Here is a 27,465-nt window from a genome sequence, read left to right as displayed (position 1 = left end):
ATCCTTAAAAGGCACTTTTTTAAGGCACCTCTTCAGTTATAGGCCCATCAAAATAACTGAAGGGCTAAATGGGTATCTATACATTTAAATCCCATACATTTTAAAATAATATTTCTATAGCCCATATTATTAATACTTTATTAGATCAGAAAAAATGGACTCCTTATTGATAGCAAACCTATGTATAATTATATTAATATATGAGTCCATTAAAATATAAAATTACCAACAATCTCCCACTTGGACTACATATATTTCGGCAAAATGATACATAGCTAAAGCTTTATAGTGCACAAACTTTTGCTATCTTAATTGAAATATCTCAAACAATCTGGTCAATCAGTAATACCAATATAGGATCAAAGTGGTTTTCGTAACATATATTCGTAATTAAACCAATCAATGGTCACATATATTAGTAAATACCAATGTCATAGATCAAACACGGATATTACATGTAAAGTGATTTAAGTCATGTCTATTTCCGACTGATGCTCCCTTATGACTTGAATAGTCCAAAATCACTTTCTTATACCTTATGCAAAACCACAATAGAAAGTCAATATCTTTATATTCAGAGTTTTCCATAAACTTTTGAACATAAAATTCTTAAAACTTTAATCTGTATAGAAAATATACTTAATGTAAAATACAATTACAATATGAAGAAAATAACGTATCTTCGGGCTGAGGAGTGGATATCTCGCTCTCTCTAAGATTCAAGCCCACTGCGGTATAATCTTCATCAGTCTAGTAGTAATACTCTGACTTGTCCCCTCCACAATACAACAACCCGTCAACGCCGTGTGACTCAAACAATTGCGGATTAGTTAAAGAGTCCAAAGCTCCATCAGAAGAACACTTTCCTTCAATTAATTAAAACTCTCTCTTTTAACTCACTTCTTCATGCACTTTATATTTTTCTCTCCACACCACAAAGTAAGGATGACTTCTAATTTATAGTGGAAGAAATTCATCGTTGAAATAAATTGGATGAAAAGTAGAAAGGCGGGGTATTAAATTGGAGAGAATAGGGAGAATGTGGAACAGTATTGTATTGGAGGTTACAAGGACAATAAAAATCACACTCTTCCACTAACTCTGATGAGTAATGTGGCTTAATTACTTATACACGTATGGGAGCAATTAAGCACAACAAACAAAACTGTAACATAAGGAAATATAATAATTAAGTATATTTTGGTATTAAAATGCTCATATAACCCAACACTTAAACATATCAAAAGCATAACTAAAAACTCTCGTTGAAATGGCTCATCATAGAATCCAACGACATTCATATAAGCTACGGGCTTATTAAAAAAAAAAATAGATTGCAATCTTCATGAGCGAATCCGCAATAATGGAATTTGTACTAATATGCTCTATTGACGCAAGAAGACCCTGATCTCTTTTTTTCACAATAAAAAATTTAATGTGTATATGTTTTAGTTTCGATGAACTTCGGACATACATATTCCAAATACATATATATCCTAAAAAAAGGACACGTCTCAAGATACATAACACAACATTATTATGTATGGTTCATAAATATTGACTACCAAAACGGCCTAGTAATATGTCTTTCTTTGGAGCGACACGTTACCGACATGATATTACTAAATGTATCACATATTCATGACTATCCATAATCTGGCCAAAATAATCTTCCTTTGGAATAATTATTTCGCATAGACAAAACATGCTTAATATTACTGAATGTATCACATATTCATGACTATCCATAATCTGGCCAAAATAATCTTCCTTTGGGATAATTATTTCGCATAGACAAAACATGCTTAATGTTTAGAATGGATAAATTTTCTATGATATTGGTTACGTTGGCAACATATTAGACTTATCTATTCCAGTTGAAACAAAAACACACATGGTATAATCCATTCCCAGTACAAATAACTATTTCTTTTATGCACAATTGAAAAAGTAGCCAAAAACAAAAAGACATCCCCAAAATGCAATTGGGGAAATGCAGATCAATATTCGCTTTATGCAAGATTGCTTTTGGAAAATCCTAAAAATAGCATAAATCTACATAAAGTTCTTGTAGAATAATGCTGCCAAAAAATTCAAAGTTACTTTTGTGCTAAAGGCAAATGAACTTGACACCAGTAAATTCCAACATTACCTTTGGGCAGAAGTTTGCAAACCGCATGAAACTTACTAACTATAGAACTGAAACAATTTAAATACAAAAGTCCTTCAAACTTTACCGTACATTTAGGCGATCGGAAAAGTTCGTTCTTAATATTTAAATGTCTTATTCTACCCCAATCAATTCCTCATATTAATCTTACCTTTGGGCGACCAGCTCATTACCTAATAAATTGATACCTTTATAAGGTTGACACATCTTGACTATCAAATTTAAGATGCTTTGGCTACCCTCAAATTCGTAGACATGTAACCTTTGATATTAATGATGTTGTTTCAATTTCATAATCCATTTGAAATTTTCTAAAATCTAATACCTTATAGTTCTAGGATGCACTAACAATTCTAAAATCTTAGATATAAGAAAGTTTCATGACATTAGTCCTTTACTACAATATTACTTTCTAAATGAAAATTCTGCACAATCTAATACCTTTATGATCTTAGGATGCATTTGCGATTCCTAAAATCTTAGATTTAATGAAAAAATTCTTAACATTGATTCTTTAACGTTTAATGTTATATTCCACATGAAATCGTCTGAACTTAATACTTTATGGTCTTATGGAGTCTTGACTACTCTAAAACTTCATTAGATTTGGAAAGTTTCCAAGACACAAAATCCTCCAACTTAATTTTGTTAACTCTCAAAATATTAATCTCAAAAAAAACTTTCAAATGGAGATTAATAATATAAATCAAAATAATTTTTAAATGAATTGCATAATACCAATAAATATTCAAACAGTCAAACTGAATATGCAAGAACCAAACATGCACAAGGGAGAAATACAATGTACACCACAACATTTAATGTCACAAAAGACACAGATAGCTTTTAAAAAATGTGGAGCCCTATTCTTTAACAATGCTCTTCACCCAGAAAAAAGCCAAATGAGTTAGATTACATAGTTTTTAGGGACAAGGCATTATTATCCCCTTGAACTATACCCGAAGTTACCACGACACATATAATATTTTCTTGAGTTTTATTACCCCCCTAAATTTTTTAAAAACAGAATAATTACCCTCCTAAATGCTTGACATGGTAAGAAAAGTGTATTTCGTGAGAAGCATAAAAATGTGCAAAACTTATTTTTTTTCTTAAAAATCCTTATTTTCTTAAAAAATGGAAAACTGAATTGTTTTTTTAAAATATGAAAAATCTGTATTTTTAGAAATCTAGTGTTTTCAAATTTAGTTTTAAAAAAAGGGTTTTCCACATTTTACAAAAAAAAAAAAATTCAAATTTTTAGAAAATTCAGTTTTTTCACATTTTGACAAGAAAAACACTTTTTTCAGTGTTTTTTAATAATCCAGATTTTATTTAAAAAATAAAAGTTCCTGGGAAAATGAAATCATGAAAATCAAGATTTAAGACATTTTAAAAAATAATCAAGTTTTCCATATTTAAAAAAAAATCCATTTTTCCATATTTTTAAAAAAAAACCCGCGTTTTCATTTTTTTTTAAAAAGGGTTTTCAAAAAAAAAAATTCAGACCTTTTAAATATTCATTTTTCATTTTTTTTAAGAAAATTCAGTTTTTCATTTCTTAAAAAAAAAATTGACATGTAGGAGAAAAAAATTATTGTAAAAAAAAACAAATAAATATATGTGTGGCAAGGAGAGTGTATGTCACTCTCCCATATGAGAGTGGACATCAGCGTTTAGAAGGGTAATTATTTCGTTTTAAAAAAATTTAGCGGGTAATAGCACACAGGAAAAAGTAAGATGTGTCGAAGCAACTTCAGATATAGTTCGGGTTAATGATGCCCTATCCCTAATTTTTACTCTCTTGTCACAACGAGATAAGGCTACGTATTTGTTTAGTTTTATCCACTTAAACACGAAGCACGATCTAATTAAAAAAAGTAATCTTGTGCTCTCACTTTTCCATACCAAAAATGGGCTCCATACGTCTAAACTCATTGTCCCATATAAAACTTCTATTTCCTTAGCCCCCTTTTAAAATGGGCAGTATCAAACAATTAAAACAAAATTGTAGAAAAGTATTGTCCATAATCTTAAACAATGGGTTCATAAATTTAAGAGAGAACACAATATTATTTTTCAATGAAAAGAAAAAAAAAAGTGAAAAAGGGCAAACAGAATGACGTACTGCCTTTACCAATTGATTGAACAGATTTTCAGTCCAATATTTTGACTTTACCGTAAATGTGAGTAACGAACCAAAATCCAAGAGATCAAGGAAAGGAGATTTCCAAAATAATTGACATAAAAGTAATTAATCCCCTCAGCAAAATTCCAATTAGGTACCAATGCCATTCATGAGGTTTCTGCCATTTGAGTTGACAATTCTTGCATGAGGACAAAACCTTCCTTGCACTTGTTATAAAAAAAATTATAAAAAAACAAAAAACGGTATAATATCCATCAGCCAGAATAGTCTTTGTTGTTCCCAAAATATATAAAAGTTTTTTCGAAAATAGTCCAAATCTCTTTAAAAAAAGCAGAAAATTCCTCCCTGAAGTAATCAAGCAGCGAGATTGCCAATAGAATTTGGGAAAACAAAATGTTTTCTTATCTGAATTTGACCCAAAAATACTAAAACATGTCTAATGATCTAACTAGTCTGTGCTCTGATACCACTTGATGGAAACAACAATCCAAAATCACAAATTAAATCAATAGACAATGATAAACAAGACTAACCTTGATCCATTATGGAGTATCTTTTCAAGAAGTCAATCAACTATTGAAACTCGGGCGATGATCTTCTAAGTCTACAATACGTTCCTTTTGGTTTCTTCTCAGTGATGGTTAGAGAGGAAAGAAAAGTCTATTAATAAGAATCTCCTTAAAAGGTACATTTCCAGAAATGCCCCTTAAGAAGAGGCACCTCTTTGGTTATAGGCCTATCAAAATAACCGAATGGTTAAATGGTATCTATATATTTAAATCCCATACATTGCTAAATAATATGAAAACCTGAATGATAATTAGTTTAATTGAAAAACCCAACGGTCTCTTTCTTTCTCTAACAAGAAAACCCAACGGTCCTCTTCCCATCCCTCAGCCCTCCCCCCCCCCCCGCCGCCTACCCCCACCCCCAACTCCGACCAACAACCTCCTGGAGGCCGCTCCAGGTCAGTTGTCTCTCTCCTAGGGTTTGTGACAGCCATATATCACCCCGTCGCAAAATCTTCTTCTCTTATCTTCTTTGTCTTCTCTCCTTTATTCTTTCTTGTGTTCCCTGCTCCTTTTTCCGTCTATTGGGGCCCACGAATTCAATTCCGACATATTCGAGTTTACGGCGTGAATAGTGATTCCAACGTGAACAGTGTTTCTGACGTGAACAGTGATTTCAGGGTGAATAGTGAACCAGCGTGAGCAGGTTTTGTCTAACTAGAGTTGGTACCTCCGGTTGTATCTCTTAATTCTCTATTTTTTTATCCTTGTAGCTAATTTACATTCTTGCATTACTTATATTGTTCTTGTCATAGTATTTAGACTTTCATATAGATTATTGCTAATTTGTGTTTTAGTATTAATTCTTGCCTATTTGAGTAGTTTATATTTGTTTTACTAGCTTTGGTAGACGATGGTAAATTAGGGTCATGTTCTCGGACGGGGGTGAGGGTTGGAGAGGGTAGGTGGGTTAAGGGAGTTTCTAGTTTGCGAGTAGGGTCTTGGAATATTGGGACTTTATCGGGAAGTCTATCGAATTAGTTAAGATTCTTAAGAAGAGGAGGGCTAATATAGCTTGTATCCAGGAGACTAAATGGGTAGGATCCAGGGCTAAAGATGTGGACGAGTATAAGCTATGTTTCTCAGGTAGGTCGAGGGATAGGAATGGGGTAGGCATTTTAGTAGATAGTGACTTAAGAGACCAGGTGGTAGGGATTAAGAGGGTCAATGATGGGTTGATGACGATTAAGCTGGTCGTTGGGGGGTTTATTTTGCACATTATTAGTGCTTGCACGCCTCAAGAGGGCTTGGGAGAGGAGGAGGAGAGGCGTTTTTTGGAGGATTTGGACGAGATGTGGGAGGTATACCGCCCACTGAGAAGCTATTCATAGGAGGAGATTTCAATGGAGACATCGGGTCAATTTCAGGGGGATATAACGATGTGCATAGAGGTTGTGGTTTTGGGGACAGGAACGGAGGAGGAGTTGCACTGTTAGATTTCGCAAAAGCCTTTGGGCTGGTGGTAGCCAATTCGAGTTTCCCGAAGAAGGAGGAGCACTTGGTAACCTTTCGTAGTTTGGTGGCTAAGACGCAAATAGACTTTTTACTCCTTAGGAAGGGCAATAAAGGTCTCTGTCAAGACTGCAAGGTGATTCCGAGTGAGAGCCTAACAATCCAGCATAAGCTCTTGGCGATGGACTTAGAGATCAATATGAGGAAAAGAAAGAAGGTCGTGGACAAGCCTATGATCAAATGGGAAAGTTTGACCATGACGGGTCCCCTAGAGATGGGGGAGAAGTTGAGGGCTATGGGAGCTTGGGAGAGTAGTGGGGAGGAGACCGACATGTGGGATAGGCGGCCAGTTGCATTAGGGAAGCAGCTAGAGAGGTGCTGGGGATCTCGAAGGGTAGCTGCTGCCGGCACCGAGATGACTGGTGGTGGAATGGAGAAGTTCAAGAGAAGGTAGAAGCAAAGAAAGAAGCATATGCGAAGTTGGTAGACATCAAGGATAATGAGGAGAAGCGAACGAATAGGGAATTGTATAAGATGGCGAGGAAGGAGGCAAAGTTAACGGTTACAGCGGTAAAAACAGCAGCTTTTGAACGCCTGCATGCAGAACTTGAGGACAAAGGCGGGGATAAGAAGTTGTGCCGACTAGCCAAGGCGAGGGAGAGGAAGACGTGTGACTTGGATCAGGTGAAGTGCATCAAGGACGAGGATGGCAGGGTACTGATAACGTCCAAATCCACTCCTCAAAAAGAAAGTGTACACGGTCGGATGTAATATAATTTACCCAACTATGAGTCGGGGTCGATCCCACAGGGAACAATAGATTAGGCGATTAAGAATGTAAGGAACTTTCACCAACTAAGCTAAGCCAAATGTAGATAATATTTTGGTTTTTGAGAAAAGTATAACTAATGCGGAAATGTAAACTAACCTAGAGAGCAAGTAAAATGATCAATGACCACAAGCATGGATAATAGGAGATTACACTCAAGTAACGATCTAACGTATTTTACGATATTACAACTAAGAATGAGGTTATGTTAATAGATAATGATTTCTAAAATCTCACTGAAAGTTTCTCAACAAAATCAATGAATTTCAAGTGTGATATTAGGCACAATCAATATAATCCCAAGTGACTTTTCTCTCTCGAGCTCAAGTCATTAGATGAGGGTTATGCCTCAAATCCTTGTTAACTAATCTTTCCCAAATTGACTTTCCTCTTTCGAGCTCAAATCAAATTAAATTGGTGAGTCCTAGAGTTAGCTAATCCCTTTGAAAACATTCAAAAATGAGATTAATTAAAGAAACAATAACTCACTTCATTAGAAATAAAATCATTCAATACATAAGCAAAACAAGAGTTTCAAACCAAACTTTAATCAAGAATATTTTCATAAACAAGATTCAAGTAATGGAATAGAAAGCTACACACTTAGATAATCAATACATAGCAAGGAAAAGAAGAAATAAGTAAAGGATTAAGAAATTTCTTATCAAGATCTTCAAATCTTCAATCCCCAAGTGTGGATGCAAAAACCTAGCTCTCCAAGCTTGACGAAAATGGCCAAAGGCGAATATAATTGCTCCCTTGTCTTCCTTTTGTAGTTCCCCAATTTTTCCAAGTCCAAGAAATGACAAAATATGCCCCAGATTTCAGTTTTGCAATTCTGCCCCGTTTTTGCAAATCTGTCCCGTTTTTGCAAAACTGTCCAGTTTTGACAGTTTTTTGTCCAATTTGGCCTCTTTTTGACTTTATTTTCACTTGGTTTCTTCCGATCACTTCTAAATCACATAAAATCTATAAAATAGATGTAAATGATGTTAAATGCACTATTTTATCAATCAAACATAACAAAAATATCAGATTAAAGAAGAGATAAATTGATAAAATATCAACTTATCAAACCCCCAAACTTAAACTATTGCTTGTCCTCAAGCAATTCAAAACATACAATCTCCTTCTAAGGAATCGAATCAATAGTGCACCAACATCATACCAAGTCAAAAAGTTTACTTTAAGCACAACCGCATGACTTTAATTGGTACCAACAATTAATCCAAAACATATGAATCACTAACTTCTTCTCAAAAACTTCATTTTCATTTCAAGTGCTTAAACACCAAGCTAATCAAAGTAGCAATCAAGTCATGACACTGAAGCTTCAAAATTTGCCTTCATTATCACAAAACAACTTTCTTTTGTTCATTCCTCTCAATTGGAAAATGGCACAAATTCACAACTTAAATTCTCATGTGCCCTCACTCTCAAGAGAGAATCTCACACTTAGAAAATGTAATTCAAACCACAAATGGGATATCAAATAGAAAGAATTAACTCTCTCTCTCTCTCACACACACAAAAATGTTCAAATACACACAAGTAGTACCATAAGCTTGCCCTTCATGTATTTCTCCACTCATGTAGGCACACTTGGTTCAAAATCAATTAGGACTTAAAGGGTTGTAATGTAGGTTTTTGGTTAAGGTAGGGACATAATTTGAAAATAGTGACTCAAAAACCTCCCCAAGCACTACAATTTTCAACAATCAAAACACACTTCCTTTAAAACTTTTCCACCATTTTCTTCATCTTTTCATTTCACCACCTAGTCTTCCCATTATTCATAACTCTTTATTCTTCCTTTATTTTTCTTCATTCCTTTTGTTGTTGTTTGTTCTTTTCTTTTTTTCTTTTTCTTTTCAAAATTTCAAGGAAGACCACTATTTTTTTTTTTTCATCTTTCAAGAAAATTCCACATCACACTTTACCAACCATCACCCCCAAACTTAGGCTTTTAGCCTATGTTTGCACTTTCTACGCACTTTAAGGAGGTAGGATATCAAAAGATGGATCACTGAAGAACGGGGTAAAGCTTGTAATATGGTTGTCAAAAAAAAGGTTAAAGGCTCAAAAGGGTTTGACTAGGGAAAATATGCAATGGTAGGAAATTTAAAGCACAAACACGATCCAAGGAAGGCCTAACCTCATTTTTCAAACCAAGTGTAGTCTAGGATTTCGCTTTGAAACATATTCCGGGCAAGTTCTAGACCACAAGTAATGCAAAAGAACTCACAAAAACCTCACCACACATGGCACATGCAAACTCAAGTGAAATATGTATCCAAGAACCAATTGAACAAAATGAACTCAAAAAGTCACTCGTAGCCTAAAAAGACTAATTAGTGAACTTAAGAGCCAAAAATTGAGTCTAAAAGTCACAACAAGAATCCTTACTTCAATGGTTTTTTTTTTCTTTCAGAAATCAAGAATTCATACACCAAGGATTAAATAAGTTGGTACCAAGCAAGCCAAAAGTTAGCCAAGGGGCAAAAAAATCACATCCCAACACCAAATTTACTCCTAAACTACCTAACTAAAAACGGAAATAAAATAATAAAAGTGACTAATCCACAACATGCCAACAAAAAAAAAATTCAAAACTTTGAGCAAGTTCCATTTGTAACAACAATTATCCACAACCACTTCAACAATCAAGAGCACATAATATCCATACATAAGACAAAAGTCGGACAAGGGCACAAATCAAGCATAACCAAAATATAATGTGCTACCACATGCCACCCCCAACTACAAATATTGCAGTGTCCTCGTTGCACATAATCAAAACAAAGCATAAAATAGTTTGAGGGCAATAATTTTTATTTTTATTTTACTGTCACGACCTGCGAACAGTACCTGCGACTCGCAGGCATGACCTGTGATTCGCAGGCGATGTCACCTAAAAAAAAATTTTATTATTATTTTTTTTAACTGTCAGCACCTGCGACTCGTAGGTATGACCTGCGAATCGCAGGTGATGTCACCTGATATTTTTTTAGGTACCTGGAACCATATTTCAGCAGCAGTTACTGGTTTGTGGCTGCTCTGAAAACCTGACCTGCTCAAAACAATTCCAAAAATTCTGAAACTTTGCAGATTAGTCAAAAATAATAAAATAAACTATTCAAAAAAAAAAATTCAAAAAAGAGTTAAAATTTTGAAAACGATGGATTCTCTCCCACCAAGCGCTTAAGTTAACGTCGCGACACGACGGTTACCTTTACCACTTTTCCCTCCACTTGGAGGATATGAATTTTCGCCCCAACTTTGAATCAAAATTATAATGACGCTCATGGGGCGGTGGTAGAAAAGCAAAGAGGCCAACTCTCGAGTGTCGCATTTTGCGTTTCTTGGCTCGTAAGTGAGGCATGCCATTTTGTCTTCTTGGCATAGCAAACTTTAAAATAAAAACGCTTTGATCTTCATCTCCAAAATTCTCCATAGGCTCGGTTAGTTCAACTTCCATATCACCCACCAAGCACAACGTTGAAAAATGGTTAGAATGAGGTCCAACACGCTCAAATTCCAAACTTGCATGAATTTTGACATCCTCACCCAAAAATGAACTAGAGTCTTCAAAAACTATTTTATGAACTTTTTTATACAACTCTAGTATCATTTCTTTAACTTCGGCATCATTCACTATTTTTTGGTTAGTCGGTTGGCAATTCACCATTAGCTCATGAAAATTAATCTTGACCTCTTCTTCATTGGAAACCAACTCAAAACCACAATCCATGGCCCTTTGATATTGAGCATCACATGCCTCAATCTTTGCATTCAATTCGGCCTCCAATTTCCGGATAGCAATTTCAAGTAGCTCCACTTCTTGACTTTGCTCAACATGCATTTTTAGAAATTCTTCCATCATCCGTGAAATGCCTTCACGGTGATCTCCATAGGCTTCAAGTTGGTGAGCTTGATTCATTAGCTAATCTTGGCTCAAAATTTCCATTTTGTCAAGTTTTTCTTCATTGTGAGAGTCGTCCAACTCTTGTAAAAATCCATCCATGGTGAGATATTGATGTGCCGTGAAATTACGGGATATTCGATGCTAATTTCTTAAGCTTTTGTAACTCTTCAAGCACTTTTGGTGTTACTTTTCGTGTATTTATGTCGTTTTGTAGGATAAGATGTCCGGAGAGCATAACAGAGCAAAATGGAGCAAAATAGATCAAAACAAGCCAAAATAGAAGAAGCGTGACCTGCGAGCCGCATGTTCTGCAGCAAGTTTGTACAGAGATTTTGGAAATTTGAAGAAATTGGATGCAGCATCTGCGAGCATCTCCAGCGAGACGCATCCATGACCACATGTGCTGCAAGTCATCTCTGTACATTGCAAGACCTGCGAGAGTTTTGTACAACCTGCGAACCGCAGGTTGAACATGCGATACAACCTGCGAGACGCACGTTGCGCACACAGGTGTATTTTTGTATAATATTGGTGCTCTATTCAGTTTTATGTGATTTAGAAGTGATCAGAAGAAACCAAGTGAAAACAAAGTCAAAAAGAGGTCAAACTGGACAGTTTTGCAAAACTGTCAAAACTGGACAGTTTTGCAAAAACGGGACAGATTTGCAAAACTGAAACTTTGGGGTTTATTTTGTCATATTTTGACTTGGGAAATTTGAGGAGGTATAAAAGAGAGACTTGGGGCATATCATTATCATCTTTGGCCATTTTCATACAAGCTTGGAGGCTAGGGTTTCATCTACACCATTGGAGGAGAAGATTGAAGCACCTTAATGAGATATTTCTTAAACCTTTCTTCAATTCCTTGTTTTATATTCAATATTCAAGTGTGTAGTATTTTCTTCTTTCACTTGAATCTTGTTTATGATATTATTCATTATCAAGTGTTGGATGAAACTCTTGTTATGCTTATGTATTGAATGATTTTTATTTCCAATGAAGTGGTTTATTGTTTCTCTATTAACTCTTCAAGCTTTAATGTCCTTTAATGGTGTACAACATTATTTGTGCCTAAATACCCATACTTTGCTTGGAAAAGAAAGTAGAGGTTAGGAAAAGAGTTAATAGCAAGAATTTGGGGCATAATCCTCATCTAATAATTTGAGCTAGGAATAGGAAAGTTACTTGAGATTCAATTGGTTGTGCTTGATATCACACTCTAAGGCTTGGAAAAGCTTAGAGTGAAATTCATTGATTTGATTGGAAGACTTTCAATGAGATTTTAGAAACCATTATCTATTAATATAAACCCGCTCTTAATTGTAAAATTGTAAAATACATTGGATCGTTACTTGAGAGTAATTTCCCTTGTATCCATGCTTATGGCCATTGATCATTTTACTTGCTTTCTAGGTTAGTTTACATTTTTGCATTAGTTATAATTTTCTCAAAACCAAAATATTATCAAGTGTTTGGCTTAGTGTAGAAAGTGAAAATTCCTTACTTGCTTGATAACCTAGTATATTGTTCCTTGTGGGATTCGACCCCGACTCATAGTTGGGTAATTTTATTGCATACGACCGTGTCCACTTGCTCTTTGAGGAGTGGATTTGGACGTTATCAGATATACCTTTTGGATAGTTTCATCATCTCCATGTTGAACTTCTTCCCACAATTTGGTCAAGACTTGCCCATAGTTTTCATTCCTCCCCATTATGCTTTTCAAAATTTACTAAACTTCTTCTTTTTGAGAATTGGAGATTTCTTCTTCAAGATTTTGCTCTTCTTCAAGTTGAACCACTTTTTCACTTTCACAAATTTCGTTGTGCACCCAAGAATTTTCAAGCTCATCTTTCAAATTTGAAATCTCTTCTCCAACCAAGTCATTTTGAGGAGTCGACACTTCCATGACAATTGAGGAATCGGCATCCTCAAATGAATCATTCATTCTTTTCATAATTTCTCCATTTTCTAAAATGGATTGTTGGACGAGTTTTCGCTCTTCCTCCATATAAGCTTCCCGATCTAAGTATATTTGGAGCATTGCCATGGTGCCTTCAAATCCGACACTTTGTCCTTCACTTGTCATGTCATTATCCCTATCAAACTCAAAAGCACAATTAGCATTTTCGTTAGAACAACTTGGGGGAGGGGGGGCAAAATAATTGGGACAATCAACCCAATGTCCACCTTGACCACCACATATATTACAAATATTCCCATCATAGGATTGAGACGGTGCACACATCTCTCTCCCGGAGCATTTTCACAATCTTGCCAAAAGTGGGGTCCTCCACAATATGGACACGAGTCATCAAAATATGGATTGCAACCATCAAACTCATTTTCATTCCAAGATGCCATAGAGACAAAAGTAAAAATAAAATAAAAACTAAACACAAAACACAAAACACAGAAAAAAAATCGCAAACACATTTTCACAAATATTCACAAGTTTGGATCAAAGCAAGTAAGCTAAAACCCCATACTAACCCAAATATGCCAAATTGTTCCCCGGCAACGGCGCCAAAATTGATAACGTCCAAATCCACTCCTCAAAGAGAAAGTGTACACGGTCGTATGCAATATAATTTACCCAACTATGAGTCGGGGTCGATCCCATAGGGAATAATAGACTAGACGATTAAGAAAGTAAGGAACTTTCACCCACTAAGCTAAGCCAAACGATAGATAATATTTTGGTTTTTGAGAAAATTATAACTAATGCGGAAATGTAAACTAACCTAGAAAGCAAGTAAAATGATCAATGGCCACAAGCATGGATAATAGGAGATTACACTCAAGTAACGATCCAACGTATTTTACGATATTACAACTAAGAACGAGGTTATGTTAATAGATAATGATTTCTAAAATCTCACTGAAAGTTTCTCAACCAAATCAATGAATTTCACTTTAAGCTTTCTCAAGCCTTAAAGTGTGATATTAGGCACAATCAATATAATCCCAAGTGACTTTTCTCTCTCGAGCTCAAGTTATTAAATGAAGGTTATGCCTCAAATCCTTGTTAACTAATCTTTCCCAAATTGACTTTCCTCTCTCGAGCTCAAGTCAAATTAAATGGGTGGGTCCTAGGGTTAGCTAATCCCTTTGGAAACATTCAAGAACGAGATTAATTAAAGAAACAATAGCCCACTTCATTAGGAATAAAATCATTCAATACATAAGCAAAACAAGAGTTTTAAACCAAACTTTAATCAAGAATATTTTCATAAACAAGATTCAAGTAATGGAATAGAAAACTACACATTTAGATAATCAATACATAGCAAGGAAAAGAAGAAATGAGTAAAGGATTAAGAAATTTCTTATCAAGATCTTCAAATTTTCAATCCTCAAGTGTAGATGCACAAACCTAGCTCTCCAAGCTTGATGAAAATGGCCAAAGATGAATATAATTGCTCCCTTGTCTTCCTTTTGTAGTTCCCCAATTTTTTCAAGTCCAAGAAATGACAGTTTTGCAAAACTGGACAGTGTTTTGTCCAATTTGGCCTATTTTTGACTTTATTTTCACTTGGTTTCTTCTGATCACTTCTAAATCACATAAAACCTATAAAATAGATGTAAATGATGTTAAATGCACTATTTTATCAATCAAACATAGCAAAAATATAAGATTAAAGAAGAGATAAATTGGTAAAATACCAACTTATCAGATACTGGTGGAGGACGCTCTCATTAGACAGAGACGGCAGTCATACTTTCACAAACTCTTGAATGACGAAGGGGACAGAGACATTGTGTTGGGAGATTTGGAGTACTCCGAGAGGTGTCGTGATTTTGGATATTTTAGGAATATAAAGATTGAGGAAGTTAAGGGTGTTGTTCATAGGATGAGTAGGGGAAGAGCGACCGAGCCCGACGAGATTCCTGGGAAATTTTGAAAGACTGCATACAGGGCAGGTTTGGAGTGGTTGACTCAGCTAGTTAATGTCATCTTTAAGATGGCTAAGATGCCCGAAGAATGGCGATGCAGTACAATGATTCCATTGTTTCAAAGTTGCAACAACTACAGAAGGATCAAACTGCTAAGCCACACTATGAAAGTGTGGGAAAGGGTGGTGGAGATGGGGGTGCGGAGAGATGTATCTATTTCAGAGAACCAGTTCGGATTCATGCCGGGGCGCTCTACTACAGAAGCTATTCATCTTGTACGGAGACTGGTGGAGCAGTATAGGGAGAGGAAGAGGGACTTACACATGCTGTTCATCGACCTAGAAAAAGCATACGACAAAGTGCCGAGAGAGGTTCTATGGAGATGCTTGGAGGCTAGAGGTGTACCTGTGGTGTATATTAGGGCGATTAAAGACATGTATGATGGGGCCAAGACCAGGGTAAGGACTATGGGAGGAGACTCGGAGCACTTTCCAGTTATGATAGGGTTGCACCAGGGATCAGCTCTTAGCCCATTTTTATTTTTCTTGGTGATGGATGGATTGACGCGGTAAATTCAAGGTGAGGTGTCATGGTGTATGTTATTCACGGATGACATAGTCCTGATTGACGAGACTCGCAACTGAGTTAATGCTAAGCTGGAGGTTTGGAGACAAACTCTAGAGTCTAAAGGGTTCAAGTTGAGTAGGACCAAGACAGAGTACTTACAGTGCAAATTTAGCGATACAGTGCCTGAGGCTGACGCAGAAGTGAAGCTTGGCACCCAGGTCATACAAAAGATAGATATTTTCAAGTATCTTGGGTCTATTATATAAGGAAATGGGGAAATTGATGATGACGTCACACATCGTATTGGTGCAGGGTGGATGAAATGGAGGCTTGCCTCCGGAATGTTATGCGACAAGAAGGTGCCACCAAAACTCAAAGGCAAGTTCTACAATGTGGTGGTTAGGCCGACTATGTTGTATGGGGCGGAGTGTTGGCCAGTCAAGAAGTCTCACGTTCAGAAGATGAAAGTGACAGAAATGAGAATGTTGCAATGGATGTGTGGGAACACTAGGAGCGATAGGATTATGAATGAAGTTATCCGAGACAAGGTAGGAGTAGCCTCGGTGGAGGACAAGATGCGGGAAGCGAGGCTGAGATGGTTTGGGCATGTGATGCGGAGAGACGCAAATGTCTCAGTGTGGAGGTGCGAGAGGCTGGCTATGGACGGTTTCAGAAGAGGTAGATGTAGTATTGGGGAGAGATGATTAGACAGGACATAGCGCATCTCCAGCTTATCGAGGACATGACCTGAGATAGGAGGGTATGTAGGACTCAGATCAGGGTAGAAAGCTAGTAGGTAGTCGCGTTTATCCTTTCTTGAGAGTAGTTGCATTGATCTTTAGTTTCTTGTCCCTTGATTGCTGCGAGTATCTGTTTCCACAGAATGGTCTATCATGACTTATTCACTTTCATTGTTTTCATTTTCATAATTGCTTTGAATTGTTTACCCGTATCTAACCTGTCCTATGCTTTTTCTTGAGCCGAGGGTCTTCCGGAAACAGACTCCCTACCTAAGGTAGGGGTAAGGTTTGCGTACACTCTATCCTCCTCAGACCCCACATTATGGAATTCACTGGGTATGTTGTTGTTTGTTGCTAAATAATATATCCCATATTATTAATACTTTATTAGATCAGAAAAATAGACTCCTTATTGATAGCAAACCTACGTCTAATTATATTAATATATGAGTCTATTAAAATATAAAATTACCAACATAAATGACGTAGATATTAAAAATGGTCACACGTAATTCATTGATAGATTTGAGTTTAAAAAAAAAATGATGACGGATGATTCGTAAGTGAGATACCAATAGTTGAGTGACTTTTAGGTTATAAAACAAAATTAAGTGACTTTCTAAAATAACTATCTTAGTTGAGTGACCATCCGATATATTATCTCTGAACTTCATAGATCAATATGAGTATCTTATTTTCAGAACTTGAAAATTGGAATGTATGCTGTTTTACGTTTAAGTTTTAATAAGTCCAAAAGCTGAAGGTTATATTTCAAAAACTTTCTATAACGATGTACTAATTCTTCCAAGTTCTTACATTTTTAATCTTTTCCCGTAATATATGTGATACTGGAATTACTTACCATTAATTTATTAGTATTCCTTCCGTCTATTTTTACTTATCCACAATATTAAAAATAGATGTTCATTTTTATTTGTTCAGTTTGAAAAATCAAGACATAATTTATCACTTAGTTCCTAATTTTCTCTTATTATTAAATGTAATCATTTCTCAATGCATTTTGGAATATATTGAATTTATTATGTTCAAAGGGTGATATAATAAATTTATCATTTTATTAATTACATAGAAGGAACGTGTCAAGTCAAACATGGGCAAAAGAAAATGAACTGAGGCAGTAACATAATTATACAACGTGTACGATATATAAGTAACTGATATCATTATATCAAGAAATTTTACACTTTATAAGCCTGAGTGAAATTAATACTCCAAATATCATAACACATTCAAAAAGAAATAAATGTTACTTTATTTTCCACCTTACTAAAATACAGCGCACATCCTATATTATTCCTTCTATACTATTTTTCTTATACCCTATCTATGATGCTTCACCCTTATTTCTCTCTTTGTTAGAGGTGAGTTGAAACAAGAGAAGGACTCATCGTTTAATAGATGCAAAACTTGGACTCCAAGCTGACAAATAGAAAAGAAAAAACTTTCTAAAAATATCTTATCTAGTAACCCTTTGTTTCAATTTATGTGAATCTATTTTTTTATTGGTCCATGTCAAAAAGAATGACTTCTTTCTATATTTGGGAACACTTTACCTTCATGCAAAGATTTATAGCCACACAAAATATATGTGACTCATTTCGGACCACAAATTTAAAAATCTTCTCTTCTTTCTTAAACTTCGTGTCCAGTCACATGGGTTCACATAAATTAATGCGGAGGTCGTATATGTTAGTTTATTTGTCCCCGACAATGAATAAGTGTCGAGCTATATTAGCACGTAGCTTTTGGGGCTGGACCCCATCAGCAACTCCACAAATTCCATCAAGGCATCAAAAAGATACTTGATCTGGTGTCAATGACAAAAAACAGACAATGGAACAAATTTCATGAATAGTTATATCACATTAAAGCGATATTTCTATTTTGTTTTTCATATTCATGAAAAACATCATTTACATTTCTATTATATAAAAACCGTGAAGGAGGACGAACGCTGCATTTTTGTATTTACAATATATATAAGTGCCATGGGGTACGAACACAGCTTTCAATAGCTATATCATGAGCTTCACAATTTGTACACACAATGAATGCTTGTATCCACAATATATATAAGTGCCATGGGGGGTACGAACACAGCTTTCAATAGCTGTACCATGAGCTTCACAATTTGTACATGCAATGAATGCTTGTATTCTAAGCTATATAACTTATACACTTTATCCAACTATATTTATATCCCGCGCGGACATATGTCACAGTACTTAATATTTATTCCCTTCTCATGTATAGACGTATGCACTTAAATTTTAATTCTCCAACACATTTATTTTCTTCGTGCACTTTTACTTAAACGTATGTAGTTCAATTTTAAATTTCGTACACAAATTTATTTTCTCCGTGCACTTTTACTTGTTCGCTTTTGACTTTTCACGTTTTTGCTGAATATTTATTCTCTTCTCATGTATACATGTATGCACTCCAATTTTAATTTTCCGACACAGATTTATTTCCCCCGTGTACTTTTACTTGTGCACTTTTGACTTTTCATGTTATTTAAGAATTAATAAATGAGGGAGTACCATGGGGGGTACGAACACAGCTTTCAATAGTTGTACCATGAGCTTCACAATTTGTACACGCAATGAATGCTTGTATCCTAAGCTATATAACTTGTACACTTTATCCAACTATTTTTATATCCCGCGTAGACATATGTCATAGTACTTAATATTTATTCCCTTCTCATGTATAGATGTATGCACTTAAATTTTAATTATCCGACACATTTATTTTCTTCGTGCACTTTTACTTAGACGTATGCAGTTCAATTTTAATTCTCCTACACAAATTTATTTGCTCCGTGCACTTTTACTTGTTCACTTTTGACTTTTCACGTTCTTGCATGATGCACTCCAATTTTAATTTTCTGACAAATGTTTATTTCCCCCGTGTACTTTTACGTGTGCACTTTTGACTTTTCGTGTTATTTAAGAATTAATAAATGAAGTACTCCCTTCATCCCATATTAGTTGGCCACATTACTTGGCTTTTCACGTTCTTTAAGAATTAATAAATGAAGTACTCTCTTCGTCCCATATTACTTGCCCACATTACTATACTTGACTTTTCACATTCTTTAAGAATTAATAAAAATGAAGTACTCCCTTCGTCCCATATTACTTGGCCACATTACTAAAAACTAGCCACATATGCCCGTGCGATGCACGGGCCGAACATGTTTATTCACTTTAATTAGCCTGTTTTTACGGTTTGTATTTTGTAAATAATTTTTAAAAATTTGTAATAATCATGACAATGAAAGTTGTTCATCAATGTGAAAAAAATAATTAGTAAGAAGGTGAGGGAAAATTAATATTTTGATTTTAGATTTTTTCTTTTCAATTGTTTAATAGCTTATATGTATACTGACAAGTTGATATCCATCTCAATCAATTAACTATTCAGATCCAAACCTAAGAACCATTGTTGTATATATTGGTTTTTTTAAAAGCAAAACTAATAAAAAAATTATTAAATTAATTAAAAATATGAAGAAATAAATGTGTCAGATAATTAAAATTGAAGTGCATACGTCTATGGAATAAATATTAAGTATTATGACATATTAGAAATGCGATATGTTATATCGTAAATCACCAAATTTTAATTCTTAAATGAAAATATAAACTAATACATTTTATAAATGTAAAGAAACAATAATCAGAGAATGCAAAAGAGAGTAAGATAAGTAAAGTATTGACAAAGAGTTTTCCTTCTTTCTTAATACTTTAAACGTGAAAAGAGAACGAACAATAACAATGCAAATTTGTACTAAAAGTTATATAAATTGCAAACTTTAACCAACTACTTTTTTATCCACGTAGACATTTGTCATAGTCTCTCCCCAATAGACTATTTTCAAGAATATTGATTAGAAAGGATTAATTTTATTTTGGTTTTATAAATGAACAAGTAATTTGGACACACAGATATTATATTTTTCAAGAACGCGAAAAGTCAAGAGTGAACAAGTAAAAGTGCATGGAGGAAATAAATGTGTTGGAGAATTAAAATTGAAATGCATATGTCTATGGAATAAATATTAAGTACTATGACATATTAGAAATGTCCACGTGGGATTAAAAAATAGTTGGGTAAAGTGTACAAGTTATATAGCTTATAGTACAAGCATTCATTGCGTGTACAATTTGTTAAGCTTTTGGTACAAGTTTGGGCAGCTGTGTTCGTACCCCTAAGCCACTTATGAGCCGTGTTCGTCCCCCCCCCCCCCCCCCCCAAGCCGCTTATTAAATATTAAATACTATGACACATGTCTACGTTACTATGGATGAAGGGAGTACTTCATTTTTATTAATTCTTAAAGAACGTGAAAAGTCAAGTATAGTAACGTGGCCAAGTAATATGGGACGGAAGGAATACTTTATTTATTAATTCTTAAATAACGTGAAAAATCAAAATGAACAAGTAAAAGTGCACAGAAGAAATAAATGTGTCGGAGAATTAAAATAGAAGTGCACACGTGTATATATGAGAAGAGAATAAATATTCAGTACTATGACATATATCCACGTGAGATTTATTAATTCTCAAAGAATGTGAAAAGTCAAAAGTGAACAAATTAAAGTGCATGGAGGAAATAAATTTGTGTAGGAGAATTAAAATTGAACTGCATATGTCTATACATGAGAAGAGAATAAATATTCAGCTAGAACACGAAAAGTCAAAAATGAAAAAGTAAAAGTACACGGAGGAAATAAATATGTCGAAGAATTAAATTTAAAGTGCATACATCTATACATGAGAAGGGAATAAATATTAAGTACTATGACACATGTCTACATGGGATATAAAAATAGTTGGATAAAGTGTACAAATTATATAGCTCATGGTACAAGAATTTAATGTGGGTACAATTTGTGAAGCTGTTGGTACAAGCTTGGGGAGCCGTGTTCGTCCCCCCAAGCCGCTTATTATATGTAGAAAAATAATATAGATAGAAATGTAAAAAGCCAAAAGTGAACAAGTAAAAGTGCATGGAGGAAATAAATTTGTGTAGGAGAATTAAAATTGAACTGCATATGTCTATACATGAGAAGAGAATAAATATTCAGCTAGAATATGAAAAGTTAAAAGTGAACAAGTAAAAGTGCACGGAGGAAATAAATATGTTAAGGATGTAAAAAGTCAAAAGTGAACAAGTAAAAGTGCATGGAGGAAATAAATTTGTGTAGGAGAATTAAAATTGAACTGCATATGTCTATACATGAGAAGAGAATAAATATTAAGCTAGAACATGAAAAGTTAAAAGTGAACAAGTAAAAGTGCACGGAGGCAATAAATATATCAGAGAATTAAATTTGAAGTGCATACGTCTATACATGATAAGGGAATAAATATTAAGTATTATGACATATCTCTACATGGGATATAAAAATAATTGAATAAAGTGTACAAGTTATATAGCTTTTGGTACTTTTTCTATAAGAATGTAAAAAGCCAAAAGTTAACAAGTAAAAGTGCATGGAGGAAATAAATTTGTGTAGGAGAATTAAAATTGAACTGTATATGTCTATAAATGAGAAGAGAATAAATATTCAGTTAGAACACGAAAAGTCAAAAGTGAACAAGTAAAAGTGCACGGAGGAAATAAATATGTCGGAGAATTAAATTTAAAGTGTATACGTCTATACATGAAAAGAGAAATAATATTAAGTACTATGACATATGTCTACATGGGATATAAAAATAGTTGGATAAAGTGTACAAATTATATAGCTCATAGTACAAGAATTTAATGCGGGTACAATTTTTAAAGTACCCTAGGCTGCTGTGTTCGTCCCCTTACGGGGCTTCTATATAATAGAAATATATATTTTTCTATTATATATAAGCGTGGAGAAGGGACGAACACCGCTCCTCCAACTTGTACCATGAGCTTCACGAATTGTACACGCAATGAATGCTTGTACCATAAACTATATAACTTGTACACTTGATCCAACTATTTTTATATCCTACGTAGACATATGTCATAGTACTTAATATTTATTCCCTTCTCATGTATAGACGTATGCACTTCAAAATTAATACTCCGACATATTTATTTTCTCCATGCACTTTTACTTGTTCACTTTTGACTTTTTATGTTCTAGCTGAATATTTATTCTCTTTTCATGTATAGACATATGCAGTTCAATTTTAATTCTCCTATACAAATTTATTTCCTCCGTGCACTTTAATTTGTTCACTTTTGACTTTTCACATTCTTTAAGAATTAATAAATCCCACGTGGATATATGTCATAGTACTGAATATTTATTCTCTTTTCTATTGACAAACACCGCTCCCCCAGCTTGTACCATGAGCTTCACAAATTTTACACGCAATGAACGCTTGTACCATAAGCTATATAACTTGTACATTTTATCCAATTATTTTTATATCTCACGTAGACATATGTCATACTACTTAATATTTATTCTCTTCTCACGTATAGACGTATGCACTTCAATTTTAATTCTCCGACACATTTATTTCCTCCGTGCACTTTTACTTGTTCACTTTTGACTTTTAGTGTTCTTGCTGAATATTTATTCTCTTCTCATGTATAGACATATGCAGTTCAAGTCAATTCTCCTGCACAAATTTATTTCCTTCGTGCACTTTAATTTGTTCACTTTTGATAATATTGAATATTTATTCTCTTCTCATGTATACACGTATATACTTCAATTTTAATCCTCTGACACATATTTATTTCCTCCGTGCACTTTTGCTTGTTCACTTTTGACTTTTCACGTTTTTGTTGAATATTTATTCTCTTCTCATGCATATATCCATAACCTTTGGTACAAATTTGCATTGTTATTGTTCGTTCTCTTTTCACGTTTAAAGTATTGAGAAAGAAGGAAAACGGGGATAAAAGTCACTCTCTCTTATCACGTTCTTTAAGGATTAATAAATGAAATATATATTTTATCATAATATCCATATTTATTGGTGTATAGTCTCAATAGCCTTAGAAAATTATTTAAAAATAAGTAATTAATGTAAAGAGTAAAATAAGACGAAAATTCCTTTCTCTCGATATGCTAACTTAGACATTTACTTTTATTCTCGTTTTCCTTCTTGGTCAATACTTTACTTATCTTACTCTCCTTTGCATTCTCTAATTATTGTTCCTTTATATTTATAAAATGTATTACTTTATATTTTCATTTAGGAATTAAAATTTGGTGATTTACGATATAACATATATCTTTCTAATTTTGATTTTTTGTGTAACAGTTCTTTCTATCTACAATTGTTAATATAAAAATTATAATATAACTAATTTACCACTTATTAACATATTTTTAATTAATTTAATAAAAATATTTTATGAGTTTTGCTTTTAAAAAATTCAATATATACAACAATGGTTCTTATGTTTGGATTTGAACAGTTAATTGATTGAGACGGATATCAACTTGTCGGTATACATGTAAGATATTAAACAATTTAAAAGAAAAAATCTAGAATCAAAATATTAATTTTCCCTCACCTGCTTACTAATTTTCTTTTTCACATTGATGAACAACTTTCATTGTCATGACTATGATAAATTTTTAAAAGTTATTTACAAAATACAAATCTTAAAGATCGGCTAATTAAAATGAATAAACATGGATGCACAGGCATATATGACTAGTTATATAAAAACGGTGAAGGAGCACGAAAGCTGCACTATATTGTTGTACTAGAAGTAATACGAATTGTACTGTCAGATTTCTATAACCACGTGTATGCACTTTTATTCAACTTCCCTTTTTATAAACACGTGTTTACCTTTTTTACTAGCTGTGTGAGGGATAGCTGGTATCCCATTTTCACTTCTTTCTTCTTTTTACTATGTTCATTCTCTCTCTCTCTCTTTCTCGCTGTATCTCTGTTACTAAATTCTTTCCTTGCTCCAAATTGGTCCTGAGCTCTCCGTCCTTTATCTTTGTGCTTATATATAAGTATCTAAAAGGGAATAACACAATAATAAATGCTTATATCAAAAATTATATAAATTGTACATTTTAATTAATTATTTTTTCATCCGATGTGGCAACGTATATATCCACGTGGAATAAAAAAATAGTTTATTAAAATGTACAATTTATATAATTTTTGATACAATTATTTATTATTGTGTTAGTTTTTTTTGGACACTTATATATAAGCACAAAAATAAAAAACGGAGAGCTCAAGACCAATTTGGAGCAAGGAAAGAATTTAGTAACAGAGAGAGAGATGTAGAATGAACATAGTAAAAAGAAAGAAGTGAAAATGAATGTGGATACTAGCTGTCCCCCACACAGCTACTAAAAAAAGGTAAACACGTGTTCATAGAAAGGGAAGTTGAATAAAAGTGCATGCATGTGGTTATAGAAAAGTGACAATACAATTAGTTTACTTTTATCATCGTTTGGGTTTGGATCAAAATCATACATATTCTTTCACGTGGTGCACTAATAGTACATTATGTTTGCATAAGTGGTGCACTTTTAGTCACAATCCCAAATAAATTTAACGGAAAAGAACAAAAATGCCCCTAAACTTTTAGAAAAGGTATAAAAATACCTTTTATTCATCTATTTTGCTAAAACTACCCCTCAATTCACCTTTTTGGCTCATTTATTCCCCTTGACTAACGGACAACACTAATGTTTTTTTTTAAAAAAATAAATTAAATTGCACATGACATTTTATTACTGAAAAATTGATTTATTCTTTTAAAAAGAAATCTGAAACCTTGGAATTTTTTTAAATTTGGAAAACTTTTTTTTAACGAGTAAAACCTTGACTAACGGACAACACTAATTTTTTTTCTTTTCAAAATGTGAAAAATTGGATTTTTATAAAAATCTGAAAAAATTAAATTTTTTATGGAAAAACTGTGTTTAAAAAAAAAAACCAGAAAACTATCTTTTTTTAAATCTAGAAGAAAATTATGGAGTATTAGTTTTGCACATTTTACTTAAAAAAACAATCAGTTTTTCAGATTTAAAAATTGAATTTTCTAAAAAAAAAAATGGGGTTTCCACCCGTTAATTTTTTTTTTCCAAACTTAAAAAAATTCCACATGTTTTAATGAAAATCCAATTCTGTTATATATATATATATATATATATATATATATATATATATATATATATATATATATAAGGCTTACTACATTTGTTTTTTTAAAGAAATGGATGTTGAAAAATTATTTTTCCTTATTCTACAAATAACGATTTTTCAGATTTCTTTTTAAAAGAATAAATCAATTTTTCAGTAATAAAATGTCATGTGCAATTTAATTTTTTAAAAAAAAAAAAAAATTAGTGTTGTCCGTTAATCAAGGGGAATAAATGAGCCAAAAAGTTGAATTGAGGGGTAATTTTAGCAAAATAGATGAATAAAGGGTATTTTTATACCTTTTCTAAAAGTTCAGGGGCATTTTTGTTCTTTTCCGTTAAATTTATTTGGGATTGTGACTAAAAGTGCACCACTTATGCAAACATAATGTACTATTAGTGCACCATGTGAAAGAATATGTATGATTTTGATCCAAACCCAAACATTATGGATGATTTTGATCCTTTTCTCTGAAAATGAATGTGGATACTAGCTGTCCCCCACACAGCTACTAAAAAAAGGTAAACACGTGTTCATAGAAAGGGAAGTTGAATAAAAGTGCATGCATGTGGTTATAGAAAAGTGACAATACAATTAGTATTACTTTTAGGGGTCGTTTGGTAGGTAGTCAAAATTATTCCGAGATTATAATCTTCGAATTAATTTATCTCATCTTGAGATTATTTTATACCATCTTTTAGATGATATAAAATAATCTCAGGATAAGTATAATAAGAAGGGATATCCCATCTTTTAAGTTGGGATGCATTTTATACCTTGTTTGGTACAAGTTATAAATTTATTCCGGGATAAATTTATACCTTCTACCAAATATGGTACAAAAAATTAGTGTTGAGATATCTCAGCTTATACCATGCACCAAACGACCCCTTAGTACAACAATATAGTGCACCTTTCATCCTCCTTCACCGTTTATATATAATAGAAAAGAAATATATGTCCAAATTACTTATTCATTTACAAAACAAAGATAAAATTAATTATATCTTTCCCATCTTACCCTCTCCATCCCTTATTACTTGACCACATTACTAAAAATAAAATTAATTAAATCTTTTTCATCTTACCTTTAGTAATAAATGTTCTTAAAAATGATCAATTTTGATTAGAATGTATTTATTGCAGAGAGATAGGGCTAATATAGTAAAATACATCTTTTATTTATGATTTCTTAAGGGGCGTGCAAAACGGAAAGTGGCAAGCAATATGGGACGGAGGGAGTATATATTTTACCATAATATTCATATTTATTGATGTAAGTCTCAATAGCATTGGAAAATGATTTGAAAATGAGTAATTAATATGAAGAGTAAAATTAATAATAAGAACAAATATTTATTTCTCTTGATATGTTAACGTGGACAAGTAAAAATGAACGGAGGGAGTGACTTTTATCTCGATTTTCTTTTTTTTGTCAGTACTTTAAACGTGAAGAGAGGACGAATAATAGCAATGTAAATTTGTACCAAAAGTTATATAAAATTTACACTTTAACCAGTTACTTTTTAATCCCACTTGGACATATGTCATAGTACCGAGTATTTATTCTCTTCTCATATATATACCTGTATGCACTTTAATTTTAATTCTCCTACACATATTTATTCCCTCCGTGCACTTTTGCTTGTCCACTTTTGACTTTTCACGTTCTATAAGAATTAAGTATATATATTATCATAATATCCATATTTATCGGTGTATATTCTCAATAGCCTTAGAAAATTATATGAAAATGAGTAATTAATGTGAAGGGTAAAATAAGAAGAAGAAAATTTTCTTTGTCTTGATATGTTAACGTGAAAAGTAAAAGTGAAGGGAGGGAGTGACTTTTATCTCCGTTTTCCTTCTTTGTCAATACTTTACTTATTTTACTCTCCTTTGCATTCTTTGATTATTATTTCTTTACATTTATAAAATATATTACTTTATATTTTCATTTCGGAATTAAAATTTGGTGATTTACGATATAACATATATCCTTCTAATTTTGATT

Source organism: Lycium barbarum, chromosome 4 (assembly GCF_019175385.1).
Source record: "Lycium barbarum isolate Lr01 chromosome 4, ASM1917538v2, whole genome shotgun sequence".
NCBI lineage: Eukaryota > Viridiplantae > Streptophyta > Magnoliopsida > Solanales > Solanaceae > Lycium > Lycium barbarum.
This window is presented reverse-complemented; position numbering follows the sequence as displayed.